The following is a 16,393-nucleotide window of genomic DNA, read 5'->3' as shown; positions in this document are numbered from 1 at the left end:
TATTTTTCTAATAATCTTCAAATAAAAAAAAAATAAATAAAAAAGGAGGTAGGATTTGAAGACTTATTGTTAGCTTCGTCAATCCGTCATTAGTTAATAGTTCAGCTGCTATATTCTGATAGATCATCAATGCAAATATGAATACCTAAATTACTACACCATAACACATTCTACATCCTAAGACTATGACATTCTTAGTCTGTGAGTCCCTATAACTTAGTATTATTGTATGTTTGAGTAAAGTAACTAGTTAATCTCAAAAACCAAGTTTTTACAATAGTCTTTGCCCAACCCATTTATTTATCTAATGATTGACGAAGGTCAAACTTTGAATTTTTTTCATAATATTATTAATTGGTTGTATTTGAAATGTATTCATTTTCAAATAAACTTATTTTAATGCAATAATAGTCAGATTATTATTATGTTAGTTTTTAAAATTCTATATAAATCCCTACGTCTCCAAATCTGGCTGTAAGCAGCTGCGCTGGCAAGAAACTAAGGGCTACTGAACCTCATCAAAGCCTAAATCTTCAAGGTCAACACATCTCCATTCAGGTTTCAGTTGATCCTTAGGACGTTTACTCATCGGTACAGAGTTTTAGTAATCCATTCCAAAAATATTATATTTTAGTAATATCCGCTATGATGTCAATTCAGTTATATTTACGGGGTGTGTGTTTTTTTTTTTTGTAAATACCTCTGGCCAGCAGAAGATTCACCACTCAAAGATCTAACACGCGAGAATTGGAAATCGAATCCGTGTTTCTAGGTTGTGAGTATCTTCATCTACCACAATATTGAGACCGCGAAAAATCTTATCAATATATGGCCTACTTAAACGTATCCAATTCAAAAAGCACAAGAGCCATTTATTATAAAATAATAATAGTGTTATAATAATAATAATAATGAAATAACATGTTCATATGTATGTGTTAATTATTAATGTGTCAATTATTCTCTAAAGGCAAACAACATAAATAATAAATATTAATTATTTAAGTCCATATATTTATCATCTGAATTGAGACTACTCAATCACACCTTAAAACATCTCTTATTTTAAGTAGAGAAGATGGTGGGGGGGTGCGGTCAGAAAAAACCCACAAATAAACAAAAAAATTATTTATTCCTGCCTACGACCCTCGACCATCTACTCTACTTATTAATCTACGGTCAACTATCTACGATCAACTATACACCTCATTATCTTTTATTTTAATTAAAAATCAATTTTTTTTTAAATGGTTGTATAAAAATGGAAATCTTCGACCTAGATTCCTGTTAAAATTTACCGATAAAAGGTTAATAATTGATCATAAATTGTACATATTCAATGAATTCTTAATATTTAACGTTTAACAAATTGTTTTTGTTATTATATATTATAATCAGTTTTTATATTTATTATTAATTCGAATATTTCTTGTTTATAAATTACTATTTAATCGTTGGTGAGATAATTTCAATCATATAAATATAAATATCAAGGAGGTTCAAGTGGTGGACAGAAAAAACATATAAAAAGGTGGTAACTATTTTTAACAATTATAAATTGTTCATTATTATAGTAGAGGAAACAATTTCTGAACACCATCAGGACTTCCTAATACACCGTAAGGTCATCATTAGTTTATAATAATTTTAAAAGTTTTGTAATGCAAGAACTCGATGCAATAAACCTTAGGATTTATGATAATGACGAAATAAATAAATTATAATAAATATTAATCATAAAGAAAATATGACGACTGTATTTATTTATTTATACTTTTATTTATTTTTTTCCAAATGATGGTGTGATAACTTTCGCAAACGTGTTCCAATCTTCAACCTGCAAACCTTACAACCTGTTCGATCCTCGGTTACTTGCAGGCCAAAAGAGAAGGGAAAAAATAGACGGAGCTATTGTCCTTACCAAGTTGGGGTCGCCAAATTGCTTCAGACCTCTATACCTGAATAACCTCTATACCACCCTTATTCCGGAATTAGGGACCTGTTTTGAGAACTGGCAATTGAATGGCTCCTAGAGGATACTTCTACCTGCTTGTTCCAAGACGTTTTCGAATGCCTTTAAAATCTAACCAGACTCAACTAGTCAGTAAATTCAGTTCTGAAACGATTTCTCTTGATTCGGTTAGTAAAATCATCCTCCTTTAATAAAAATGAGAGATTTTTTTTAATAAAGGAGGATATTTATCAATTTATTTTCTCTAATATAAACAGAAAAGTCGATGAAATGTAATATTTTCTTTTTTAAATTTATTACTATCTTTATCAGTATGTTTATTTATTTTGTATACCTATTTTAATTCGTGTTTTTGCGAATGTGAAACTTTTTACATTTCATTGTGCTTTAATTGTTTTTCTGTTTAGAACATTAGTAGTTTTTAATGAGCCAAGAATTTGTAGAGGTTACTGAGAAAAAAAATACAAGGTTTATCCATGCTATATACATATATGAGACAGAATTATAAAAATTAAAATAAATAAGTTAAAGATTGGTTCATTGATATGGAATGTAAACAGCGTTCAGAAGCATAAAATGTTTTAACTAACCACACACGTTTGGACCAGAGCTAACTAAAGTACAAGGATGATAAAAATACTTAATTTGTTTGCATTACGAATTTTAAATTGTAAAACATAATTATTAGACGTTTTTATTTCAAAACTAATTAGGAAAAATATACTGAAATTCATATGTTAATTTGGCCCCTTAGATTTGGTTTATAGAAATTAATAAGTGATATCTCTTCAATATGAGGTGTGCGTACAGGCATTAAGTTGGATCCACGAGGAGTATCAAAATACTTGGTTTAAAAGAAGTTTGTTATACAACTTTTCATTAATTTGTAATTCCACAACTATGTTCTACTATTAAATACAACACATTGTATGGTTAATGAAAATAACACAAGAAATCTAATTGTACAAGGAAAGAGTGAGTGAATAGATATGTATTCATCTAATGGTGGTGAGCAAGAATTCATCCCAGGCTGTTGTGCTCCTTGTTTCTGTACTTAAAATTCAGATCCCACCATTTTATTTTTCCCATGAAATAACTCGACTAGCTTGCCTTTTGGCCTGACCACATCAGTACGCACATGTGGTACAACATTCTTTGATCTCATACTCCTCGATTAATATAAAAGTTGTAAAACAGAATAAAATAAGTTATAAAGTTGATAATTGTTATTTGCACCTCTAGAAATCCTAATACGAATTTTTATAGTAACGGAAAAATAAAAATTAAACTTTTAAAATTTTCGATTTCCAGAGTGGTAAGTACAGTATGTACTGCACCAGTTATTTTATTTTTTTTTATTTTTAAATACAAGCATATAGCATATTCCTTGATCAATCTTTCTGAATGTTGAAAATTATTAGAAGCATTTTAGAATTCTAAATAATATTAAATATCTATGCAATGGCTCTATAGCCCCTGATATAAATAATACAACGGCTATTTATTTTTTTATTTATTTATTTTTTTTTAAAGCTACTTCGCATCCAGGCATCCTGAATAGGAATACGTTGATTCTGCTATTTGTCATTTAATTTGAGCGGTTCATTAGTTATTGAAATGATCCTCTACTCGAACTGGTTGTTAGTTGAGCGTCCTTCAGAAAATAGTCGAGCCAGAATGAATATTCAAGTTACTTAAAAGCTTTCGAATGTTTAACATTTACTAAAACAATAACTACACGTGACTATATAAATACTTTGAACAACCACATTAAAAACAAAATAAAACATGAACAGTCGTAAGTAAAATAAATCTAAGCTACACAATTAACATTTTATTTTTATTTTTAAAACTTAAATAAAAATATTGTTTTCATATTATCAAACCTATTTAGATAATGAACCTCTAATGTTAATAGCGGTATTTAATATTCACTTAAAATATGTATATAAATTTTATTTGTTTTAGTTACTTATCATATTTTTCTTACGAAATACTGAATCTCTAACATATTTTGATTTTTGATTATCATTATTTAAACTTTTTTCTTGTTGAATTTATTGTTCTGTGAAGGTACCTCCTGGATTTATTATTATTTCATTTGTTGATTTTCTATACATGTGTTATTCTAAAGTGACTTGACACAGAATAAATAAATAAAGAATATTATTACTATTGTTTAATAATGGAATAAAAATTGAATAAAATTGTTTATAAAATATTAAATTAATCAACCAATTAATGTCTTTCGCTGTACTGCTAACTCCAAAGAACCTGGTTTGAATCAGGCAGATTATTCTGTTGCTTTATAGGTGCGTCAGCCCTGTGGGTTCGGTATCTTCACCTAATAAAGAGTATACCCTTAATTGAGAAAAATCGGTTTAGCATGTTCTGGAACAAATCACCTCTTTGCACACCTGTTGTTCAAGATTTTTAGCTTTTAATAATTAGTTAAGAAAAACTTCCTTTTTAAAAACAATTTTTTTTTTGGCATAAATATGAGAACGATAAATTGACCGAACCTCAAAATATTTTTAAAAAAATACAATAAAAAAATGTTAATAATTATATTTATATATATGAAATTGAAGTACAGTCAGTAATCAAAAAATATACTTCGGTAACGTTTCAAGATTTTATTATTCACATATTCATGTACTACCGTAAAAAAGTGTATAACGTGGAGACAAGAAAATTGTTAAGTATCATACGTAAAATTAAACGTAAGTTAAAATACCGTAGTGCTTAGAAATTATTTTTTTTATTTTTTACATGTATAATTATAATTTCTTAACTAAAATATTCTAGGAACAAATAATTTTAATCTGTTATAGTTCTAAGAATCAAAAACAAACCACGAAAAATAATTACAGTGGCATGTTTTGAAGCCACAGGGAAAAAAAACGTGTCAGGGAGCGGATGTCGTGAGGGAAATACACGGCTACTTGTTTTTACCATTTACCTTTAGTTACACCGTATAGAAACCATGGCATTAGAATATTATTCTAATATTTAAAAGTATTATTTAAACGTGGCGTTTAATAAATAAAGACATGATTATTATGTGAATACAATTTATATATTTATGAAAAATATATACGAAACATAGAAAATAAAAACAATTATGTCATTATTTGGGCGTGTCATTCCTCCCAATAATCTAAAAAAGCTTAAATTTTTACATGTGAAATTTGAGAATATAATCAAAACTAAAAAAATTGTGATAATTAAATAAAATATTTATTTAAGAGGTTATTATAGACGATATTGCTTGGAAATGTTAGTTTTCATACGTATTTAGGAAAAATTCAAATGTAAATATTATAGAAATATCTTTAAAGACCTCCTCTCTAAAGCTATAAGGGGTTGTTAAATAAAAATAAATAATATTAAGTAAAACAACGAGACTTGAGTATTAATCGAATAAAATAATAAATAAATATGATTATTGCATTTACATGAATGGAAAAATTAATGAAATAAATAGTACTTGAAATTGTCTTTTTCTTGTGAGTTCAGTTAACATAATAAAATCGACTTGGCTAATGTTATTTTATCTATATAAATACATTTTTCTATTATTAACTTTAATTTATAACTACAGCAGCAGTTAAAGAATATGATGTATATTATCAATTATTTTTTAAATAACAAACATACATTATTAAATTGTATTATTATTTATTTTTATCACATTGTTGGTTCTAGAGACGAGGATGGCCTGAGAATTTAGCTTACGGGTGAGGCAGGCAGGTAGGAGGGAAGTCTATCAGCACCAAGGTCAACCCACCTCACTCCTTGGATTTTTTCTCCCGCCATTGTCAAAGACATTGTCTATCCTCTGCTGCTACAGGACCAAAGGATTTTTAGTTTCACCTTGGTATATACGTATTTCGGAGCGAAAAGCAGTAACAAAGTGAGTAAACCAATATTAAAAATTGTAAGGAAATATTTAAAGTACTCTATATATTGGTCCCATGCTGTATCGTTGATTACTTTATAGCTTAGTTAAGTAATATGAAACATTAAAATATCATTTTAATGAATTAATTAGTTTTTGAAGTAATGAGAAGATAAGTAAGTCATTTATTTTCGCATTAGCAAACGCTTATTTGAAAATGCTTGCGTTCCCGTCTACAGCACTTTTATTTGTACGCTAGAACGCTATTGGCAATTGTTCTGATAGTGCCACAAACCACAAACGCTGTGTCTTGTAACTACCAGCGTTTTGGCCTACCATTCCAACAACGAGCTCCACCTTGAATGATTTGTATTGTATCCAATTCAGTTACAAGGCGCGACGAAATCAACAAAAAAAAAAATAAAATAATAAAATAAAACTTAATTCACAGCTACAAACATTCCAGTATGGAAAATATTGAGATCTTTACAAGGTTTTCAACCGAAATTAATGTTGATTTTGGTTCTGATCTGACTTAAAAAGAAATTATAAAGTGGATTGCTACTTTTTGTGAGGTGTTGGCAATATCTTAAATTTCTCAACAACTTTACTATTTTTATCATAACCATTATTTGGGAAAGATCCCCAAACCTTAGAAAAATAAAAAAATAGTATATTAAAAGGCTCCGTAGGAAAAATCTTTCCTAAACATTCACAATAAGTTATACTTCATTGTTTACAAATCTTTTGGATTTGAACTTTTCACTTTTCAAAATTGCGAATGTTGACAATATTGACAAGCTCGAAAACAATATTTTTTACCAAAGGTAGAGAAGATTAGAGAATTTCTTTCTTTCTGAATGACTTTGAGTTATAAACAGAAAGAAACACCATACTAGATTTTTTTTTAAAATATTTATTTATTGCTATTTACAACTGTACATTATAATAGATTTAGTAAATCTGATATAAGTTAAATTGGAGTGTTAAAGGCGTGTAGAGAAACTACCCATTGGTAGCAGTCTAACCATACTAGTTAAACTTATTAATTCATTTAACATTTGAAAAGTATCAAAAAAAAAACAAAAAAAAAACAGTTACAAAGAAGCCGACCGCTTATCGGAGTTAGAGGGGCTATCTATAAATCCTTTACCCCGTGGACAGCACAGTTTGTATTCATGCAGATTATTAAATATATCTGTCCTCAGAATCGAACATTTTTTCAAACATTTTACGTTTTAGAAATCAATGAAGAAATTTGGTTGCTTGTCTATCTCTAGTCCAACTATTATCCGGGCATAATCGATCGGACCGTTAAATTTTACTCTGAATTTCATTATTAAATTTTTAATATACGAATATATACTCGTACTCTAATTTTTAATGTACTCTGAAACATATTATTAACACATCACTCATTCGTATACAAGGTGAATCATTTTGGCATTTAAAATTTAAATTATTTAGTCTTATTTTGAATAATTAATTTAAAGCTTTTAAAAAAGTGATTCCCATAATCAATCGAATAAATATAACTTATTTCGTAATCGTAAATGATACTCACATGTATGTGTGTTATACACGTGATGAATAATGAACAATAATCATTGAACATAAAAAAGTTAATATTTATGAATTATCAAATAATTACTATATGTATTATATTATGTTATGCGATAAGATCAAATGAAAAATATAATTTAAAAAAAAATAAAAAAAAGATAAGAAGATTGATAAATCTCAAAATAACTAGTTGTAAATTATCAACAACTTTAACCTAATTAAATATGAAAACAGATATAATACAATGGAATATAAATAAATAAACAGTTTACGAATCACACAGAAAAATTTAAGAGTAAATTCTTAATTTAAAAAAATAGTAAATTCTTACGCTCTTAATATTCGCCCAAAGGGTAGAGTTTTGAGCCTTATATAACTAACAACAAAATCGTTAAAAAATCAACGCATGTTTTACTGACAATGAGTTGAATAAACAATGTGTGTTAACTAACTTAAAATGGTATCTCATTAACTATCAATAATTAATTCATAAAGCAATATTCTCAGGCAAACTCATACTCGTATGCCATACACAACTATAGCTTATGTTTACCAGTATTTTTTTTTCGCATCTTAATTATTATAATGAACAATTAATAGATCGAACAATAAAGTGAAAGATTGTTTTAACGACACTTTTAGATCATAATAATTTTCTCAATACTTCCATTCATGAATATTCAACACTAATTAAATTCAATTATAAGTTATGAATAAACAATTAGAATTAAATGCAATGAAACTGTTTATTCACATAGCCGGGGAAGGTAACGAAATTTTGAATCTTATACCTAATGTATAATGGGAAAATGAGTTACCACTCTGGACTGAGAGTGTTATCGTTTAGTTTAGCTCAATCTAATCTTTTCCCATGACTCAAATAGATTTCTTAACAAATCAGCATTTGATAAGTTAGATTTTCAGGTACTTTTAATCGTCGAGATAAAAATAAAAAACAAGAAACAATTTTCGAAATATAGTTGATACAAAATAATAAGCAAGGATGAAGCCTACTAAACAAGATAAATTTCTAGTAATAAACCCAGTTTTGTTGGGAATATTTTAATTTTTCTATAAATTTGTAGCGAACTAGACTTATTTATTTTTTTTTAATTCATTTTTTAGTTAATTTGTCACCTAAATTGTGTACTTTTCGGGGTTCATCTCCCCGTTTTCAGTATTACATTCTTACAATACGGGCTCTGGATAAGAGGGTAGAAATAATATGTCACTCATGTACTGTAAGTAATTCTTTTGTAGTCGTCTGTTATTACTATTTTATTTGAACTTGTTAATTGTCTTTTGACTCAGTTCAGACTTATATCCATAAATATATAGTTTCAGGGTTTACAAACCCTCTATAGAATTACAAATATTCTTATAATTTTTATATAGTATACAATTTTGCCAAAATTCTTTATCTAATTTAAATTTATTACACACTTTATTTATTTATTATATACATATATAAACATGATAGTGACGTTGTGTATATACCCTATCTTGTTAGGACCCACAATATAGAGCCAACATGATAAGAATGTTTGCAATGCTGAAGATTGTGGGGATGAACTCCGAAATGTTCACAATGTCTAAGACAAATTTGAAAAAAAATTAATAAATGAAATTACAAAAATAATAAAGAAAAATTAAGAACTTTTAAGAAAAGAGATTATTTTCAGTTCACAAAGATTCAACCACATATGAGGAACAAAATGTATCAGAAGTCGATATATCCACTTTTGGAAAACTATGAGAAAAAATAAATAAATAAAAAAAATAAATATATATATATATGAGCAAGTCATACAGATAAGTTATATTTTTATTGACAGAGAGAGTTTTAAGTTTTGAAATAAATTTGATAAGTTTTAGATATTGGATTTAAATTTGTCAAAAATATTCTTAGTTAATGGAAATAGATATTTTAACTTTTGATAGAATGGTCCTCACAAGTAACCGCAAATAATTTCGGAAAATTGAATTCATTGACGATAAATATTTATATCATAAATTGCTACGTAGGTACTATTGCCTAATTGAAAAATAAAGAGGGGTCGTAAAAAACCTTACAATAATATTATCGATAAGGATGGGACATTAATGGATTGAAGACAATGAACTACAAATAAAAAATAAATGTTTCCTGCTTAACCTTGGGCGAATTGATGGGCTCAATTCGTTCATTTAATTCCTCCCTCATGTGCGGCCCATATGACCAAGTGCCTAAAATACGACCGACGGTGGGTGACTCAGAGTTGCCCGCTCTAATCAAATCGCTCCCAGGCCACCAGCTTGACCTAACCGGTTGTAATGTCCTTTTATTTATTTATGTCTCTATGAGTGACAGGAACTATTGCACTTTGGTTTCATTTAATAGTTTGTCTGCCAACGACGAGTTAACAAACTGGGTTCATGCCTAGGAACTAACTCGAAGTTCGTGAATTCCATATTCGTGAAGCAACGATGCAGTCCGTACTATATCTTGCGATACATGTAATTTGGTAAGCCCCGTGTCAATCAACGTTTAAATTAAATCATCCAAATTAACGAAGAAAGTATTGGCATATCCAGGACCAAATTTATTATGATGTTACGCGATTGTTGTGAATGTTTTTTTTATAATTCATCCATTCAACTTACTTGGACATTTCACCTGAGGCTTTCAAGAGGCTTAAAAAACAACAACAACTATGTTTTGGAATGTGCTTATAATGTAACAATGTTATGTAAGACCTTGTTTCAAATACCATTACCACAACTGCACATCAATACATTGTAGTGACCCCCAAACTATTTACACCACTCTAGCGACTTCTAAAATCGTAACCGGTTACCTGGCGCAGTTAAGCTATCGTTACCTGAACCACTACGATCATCACACAAATACCGCATATTGATATATATATTATTTCATGTATTTGAGTATTATATATATTTTAATTTCATACATGTAACAACCATAAAAAACATTGTAATATTCATAAATGTATTATTTGAATAAATAGAGATAAGCTAAGTCTTTCACGTAGCATCTCTCGATGGCATTTAATAGCCCAGAGAGTTGACTAAGCACAAGCTGGACACACCAAAGTGTGAATATACCCTTCAATCATTTCTCCCCTAATGAGACAGTGACTAATATTATACATAGTGGATCAGTACATTGTAGTGCTATTTCTGGAAATGTATATTACACTTTAGTATATTCGAACTTTTTAAGGACAGCTAGTTCCTGTAGGACTTGCCATCCGTTTCACAACCGTAAGATAATTCCTTACAAAGTGGAATTAACTTCCTGCAAGGGCCTACAGCTAGTTTCTGTAGGGCTTGCCACTCTCTTCACGACCGAAAGCTGGTACCTTGGAGTGAGGTTTCCATCTTGTGAGGATTTACGGCAAGTTCCCGTAAGACTCATACTGTCAATTCATCTCATACCTCAATTCATCATCAACCAGCTCCCTAACCTATGGCCTTCTGGTAAAGAGTACCTCACCTATCTAACTGGTATACCAAGACCTAATATACAGAGCCACTTTGACATCATAAACGGTTATTATTGTTTTCGTTTTTTTTTTTTTAAAGCAGTGGCGTATGCTAGAAAGGGGAATCAGGTGGGTAATTCCCTTCTGAAATCAATAATATATAATTTTCATTCCTAAAAATATAAAGTTTGTATTTTGAGTTATGTATTATTACATGTATTACTTCCTTTCAACATAGTATCAACTTTAATTTTTCGAAACCTTAAATTGTGGTAGTTTTTATAATTTAAAAATTGAGTGTTAAATCACATTTACCCTTCGTCGTAAACCAATGACCTCTTGCCCTACAGTATCCTTTAATGATACCCCACTTATTCCTGTCGAACAGATCCGTTACTTAGGACTATATCTCGACAAACGACTGACAAGGAATCCTCATACAAGACTGAAAAGACAGGAAACTGCTCGTCGATTTCGACTATTACAACATTTACTACACACGGTCTAAATTGCCAATCCATTACAAAAGATTGATCTACATGATTATTATAAGGCCTATCTGGACATATGGAGTTGAGCTTTGGGGCTCCACTAAACCATCAAAATCCCCCCCGAATCCAATCCTTACAGTCCAAAATCCTTAATGCTCCTTACTTTGTCACAAATCAAGTCATCCATCATGACCTCAATGTCCCATATGTTGCCGATTTGGCCAAAGCCAGATACCATTCCTGCCATGGAAAACTTCCCAACCACCCAAATCCATTTGTTTCTAACTTGGCTTCTCCTTCATTACCAAATAATTCTCCTAGGCGTCTGAAAAGAAGATGGCCTCGGGATCTTCTCATCTATAAATGTTATTGGAGTTCTAACAACGGGTAGATTCTCCACATGTTTGGATCATGTCACTATCTCACCTACAGCAAATTTACTTGTATATATGTTACACAGTTGTAAACAACAATAAATAAATGATTAAAAAAAAATTGGGTGTTAGAATTTTTAAAAAATTCTTAAATTCTCAGATACTATTTTTTTTAATATAACATATACTCCAATTGTCATTTCGGAACTTGCTCAAATGCTATTGTCAAACATTGTATACCATGTTATTAAAATAAAACATGTTATAATAATAAAAATTATTATATTGATTTCTTGTAAGATGGGAGGCAATATGTATTAACTGCAGCATTGAAATTGGTACTAGTTAGCAACAGATAGTTCACAAGGCCACTTATCTATGACTGGCCAGATTAATTGTTATCAGCTAGCTAAGTGGTTTTAGAAGCTGCACTATAGATCCTGATGACTTTAAGCAATGACAAATATCAATACGAGGCTATGAGAGAGCAATCTTAGAGGGCTAATTTTAGTATTACTAATACTACTACTTGTATAGTCATTTAACAATGAACGATGTTGTAATTAATGTAAAAAAAAGTTTAAGAAATAACTTGAAAACAATGAAAGAATACTATATAATAAAATACTTATTTTTGATAATTTTAGAGGAATATTCGAAGAAATATATTGTAGCTTTAGATGCAATATAGAGCTTCCATCATCAGTTATTTTTTATAACATTTTTTCCCCCAGGAGAATTAGTATTTTACATTAAGCTCATCAACTTCTAAAATTAGATATTTTTTTAAATTTTCCTTATTTCCTATGTATTCGTCTTCGACGTTTCGGGTTCTTTCCCCATCTTCAGGATTACAATAATTAAAATCTTAATATTTTGTTAATCTTAAACAATAACTTATTATGCCTATTATATTATTATTTATACATAACAAAATTTCTTTGTATAAACCAATTTTTTCATAACATCTTTTTTTTACATTACAAATATATTTCTTTAGTTTCCTAGTTCATTTCATTTATATGATTTTATTTTACCCTGTTTACGATTTGTTCTAATTTCAGATAATAACATAACAGAATTAAACCGCCTACAATATCACTTAATTACGGAATGATCCCTTCTACACTGAGTTTCTTCAGTCCTTTCCATCTATTATTTTAGAATATTTACCAATTGTTTTAATTTTTCAATGTTTTTAAACTGTGTTATTAATTAATATTATATTTTATTTATTTTTTTATTTAACAAGTTATAATGAAATATTCCCGTTTGTGATATGTGCATAATTTTTTTTTTAATTAATAATTTATTTATTGATAGATATTACAATCTGTCACACCATTGTGGGCAATAGGTAATAGTGATGAATGATCACATTCATACTAAAATAAGAATAAAAATAAATGAGAAAAAAAAGCGTGTGGGGGGGTAGAGCAGAGCTCAACAGATCCCAGCGCATCCATCTCGCTGCATCAAGCCAATGGAGGCTTAGCAAGTGCGCTAAAGCCGCAACCACTTTGTATAAATTATGTCCATATTCTTTGTATCCGTTTAAACTTAACTTAAAGCGTTTTTAACTTGTTTTATAAAACAATTGATCTCTTTAAAACTGTTTCTTGTTACTAATGCAAACAGGTAAATAATTTATATTTTAATTATTTTCTCTGTTAAATAATTTATATTTCTAAATAATTTATCTTAAACCTTACCCGATATAATCGAAGCCATAATTATCGTATTACAAACACACTCATGCAGACAAGAAAGGGCGAATTCAGAAATAATTTTTTATTTGGAACCATCATGATAACTACAGAATTTGGAATACGTTTTGACGAATAAATCACGGATTTATAGTTCTTATTTCTTATATAAAACCGATGGTTATAGGCATAAACAAGGTAATTAAATAATTGCATTAACTTATCTACGATAGATTTCACTTTTTGTACCAAGGTTCATTCCCCACCCTACGAAATGGCTGAAAATTGATGTTACAATATTTTCTCAGCAGTCATTTTGGCAGGAGAAATTTTGCCCCCTCTCCCCACGAATGACTTCCACGCACTCAGTCCCATACCCAATCCTTTCAAATAAATTAAAAAGTCCATTATAACTACAGCACAATTTTGTAGCATATGTAAACACTCAAGTCAGCAGGGCGTCATTACAAACAGTCTCTGTTTATCCAAAGCGTATTGCCTTCATTGGTGGTTGCCGCTTCCCGCCAACAGCTTCCCCTTCTCCATAGATCTTGGGTCCTCCCATTTTGTGATTGCATGCAACGCTACGCGGCCTGCGAACATCTGTGAAGGCCCGGTTCATAATGTCAATGATTAAAATTTGAGATATTTTATTCATAATCCAAGGTTAATACCCTATCTTCAAATCGATATTTAAAAAAAAAGATTTCGGACGAATCAGATTTATAGCTTATTAGATAAAAATTCAATTTTACACTACGATAAGAAACAAGATTAGCGGCATTAGAAGATATTGATTTGATAGTAATTCGTTTCCTCACAAAAATGATTTTTTGACATAGATGATATTTTAATCAATATGGAATTAAGTTGTCATTACAACATTTATAGACCTTATTTCCGAAACATTTTATAAATTAAAAACAAGTTTTATACCTATTTTAAATGGAATCGTAAATCAAAATACACACTTGAATGGTCTGATACTACCGATCCTTTTGCATTAAATGGATTAGACATCAAGGAAGGACTTGTAATTGAATACAACCACGAGAAACTGTATATAAAATGATTTCCTTGTCCTGGAAATTCGGATATTCAAAATCAATACAGCCAAAACAATATATCGGGAATCAAAATCACCTAACCCTCACTTGGAGAGCTCTTCGTTCTTTTACCAACTGGGGTTTACACACATACACAAGCAAATACAGCAGTGATTCACCTTATGTTGAATGGTTGAGTTGTATGTTGTTTTCTTGTTGATCAAAATCAGAAACTCTGTTACCCAGCTACATCTATGGTAATTAAGCAACGTAATTAGGGGTCGTTAACATTTTCGGTTCCCGCTTCCTTTTGGACTGCGTTGAATTGATCTAATGCTGGGAACTCACCTTAGCTGAGGCAAAAACCTAATGTCTATTCAACAGAGCTATTCAACATAATTGCACAAGTATCCCAGGGTATCAACTGTACCGTTCAAATCCATCTTAAGAACTATTGAAGCCACCTGCCAGGGATAGTTATAGTTATCACTAGTTTGATATCATCTATATAGTTATTATAAATAGAGATATTATATATAGATGATTGATATCCGCTTCTTATCCACTATTATTAAACAAAAAGGCATAAATCAATTCACAGCTGAATTCAATTGCCTTTACATTTCTATTTACTATAGAAATGTAAAGGCAATTGAATTCCTTTCCTTAAACGCGAAGGTATTGTTAAAATACTTGAACATAGTCTATACCCCTTCATTGCTATTTCTTTTTTATCAGCAGATCGTTTATTAATATGTCCATGTAAAACTTAACTTTTTATTTATTACATATTTTTGTCGATTTTTACCAAAAATAATAGACGAATACGAAAATTTTGTACTTTTGGAGGAAATGGTCAATTATTGAAGAGTTGTATAGTAGAAAGTAGTATTTTGGTATCAAACAATTGTTGATTTTATTGAATTTAAAATGAATAGGACAATTAAGAAATTAGACTTATATCTCCATTTGCACGCAAGACCTCTTTTAAAAGTGTTATTTGACCAGCCTAAATCAACTTTGGAAAGAAATGCTGATATATAATCTTCTTATTTCTTTGAGACTGGTTTTATTGTCTAAATAAAATAATTTGCATTCAAGTTAAATCTCAAATACTCTTTATATTACTTAAATGTCCAACGTTTCGGACAACCTGCCCATCCTCAAGGACAATCTATTAAATAAAAACTTTTATTATACATTAGTATTTAATAAACAACATTATCACTAATAAATTAGCATACCATGACTATAAATTTACATATGTGGTGTAATGTTAGTCAAAATTGTTAAAAATGAGTGTAATAAAAAGTTTTTTGAGACTTAACTTGAATGCAAATATTTATTTAAATAACGAATACTGATTTCATCACCATATTAATTACTCATAAACAAATGAAAAATTATGATTCGAAAATAATATTAATAGCTAGATTGAAATTATTTAAGGAAAATCGAATCACTCTACTCTGTCCCTAAAATATATGGGCAAAGAGGACTCTTGAATGTCAGCGATATTTCTCAACTAATATCAGTTTGTTTAATTCCAGAAAAACTGGCAATGAACTAAAAATTTTATATACAGTTACTGTCTTGGTTGTATTCGAATAATAGTCCATCCTCGGATGTGTTTATGTTACATTTACTCCAAAAAAGATCAATGGTGTCATACCCAATAATCACTTGGTTGTACATTGATACGAGTTTAATCAAAATCGTTGGAGCCATTTTGGAGAAAGCGGTAAACAAGTGACATGAAGAGGAAGCTTCGATAAATCGATTTTAGAGAAAAAGTTGTATGTATGTATGTATGTATGTATGTATGTATGTATGTATATATATATATGTATATATA

General features: G+C 29.5%; 2 protein-coding genes across 3 annotated transcripts in view; one reads left to right on the top strand and one right to left on the bottom strand.

Moving 5' to 3' along the window:
- The window catches only part of pyd (polychaetoid), a gene marked incomplete in the record, with an annotated part of 191,643 nt that overhangs the window by 131,425 nt on the left and 43,825 nt on the right, over nt 1–16,393 (bottom strand).
- Dhap-at (dihydroxyacetone phosphate acyltransferase) overlaps nt 5,866–16,393 on the top strand; it is a 96,258-nt gene continuing 85,730 nt past the window's right edge. The window contains exon 1 of one of the 2 annotated variants that reach the window (XM_014428167.3): nt 5,866–5,888. The gene's annotated coding sequence lies outside the window, so the exon portion shown is untranslated. The remainder of the gene's footprint in view (nt 5,889–16,393) is intronic. The other variant, XM_014428161.3, reaches the window with a different exon arrangement.

The sequence above is a fragment of the Halyomorpha halys genome, unplaced genomic scaffold (assembly GCF_000696795.3).
Source record: "Halyomorpha halys isolate HHAL.00 unplaced genomic scaffold, Hhal_1.1 Scaffold697.1, whole genome shotgun sequence".
Taxonomy (NCBI): domain Eukaryota; kingdom Metazoa; phylum Arthropoda; class Insecta; order Hemiptera; family Pentatomidae; genus Halyomorpha; species Halyomorpha halys.
This window is presented reverse-complemented; position numbering and strand designations above follow the sequence as displayed.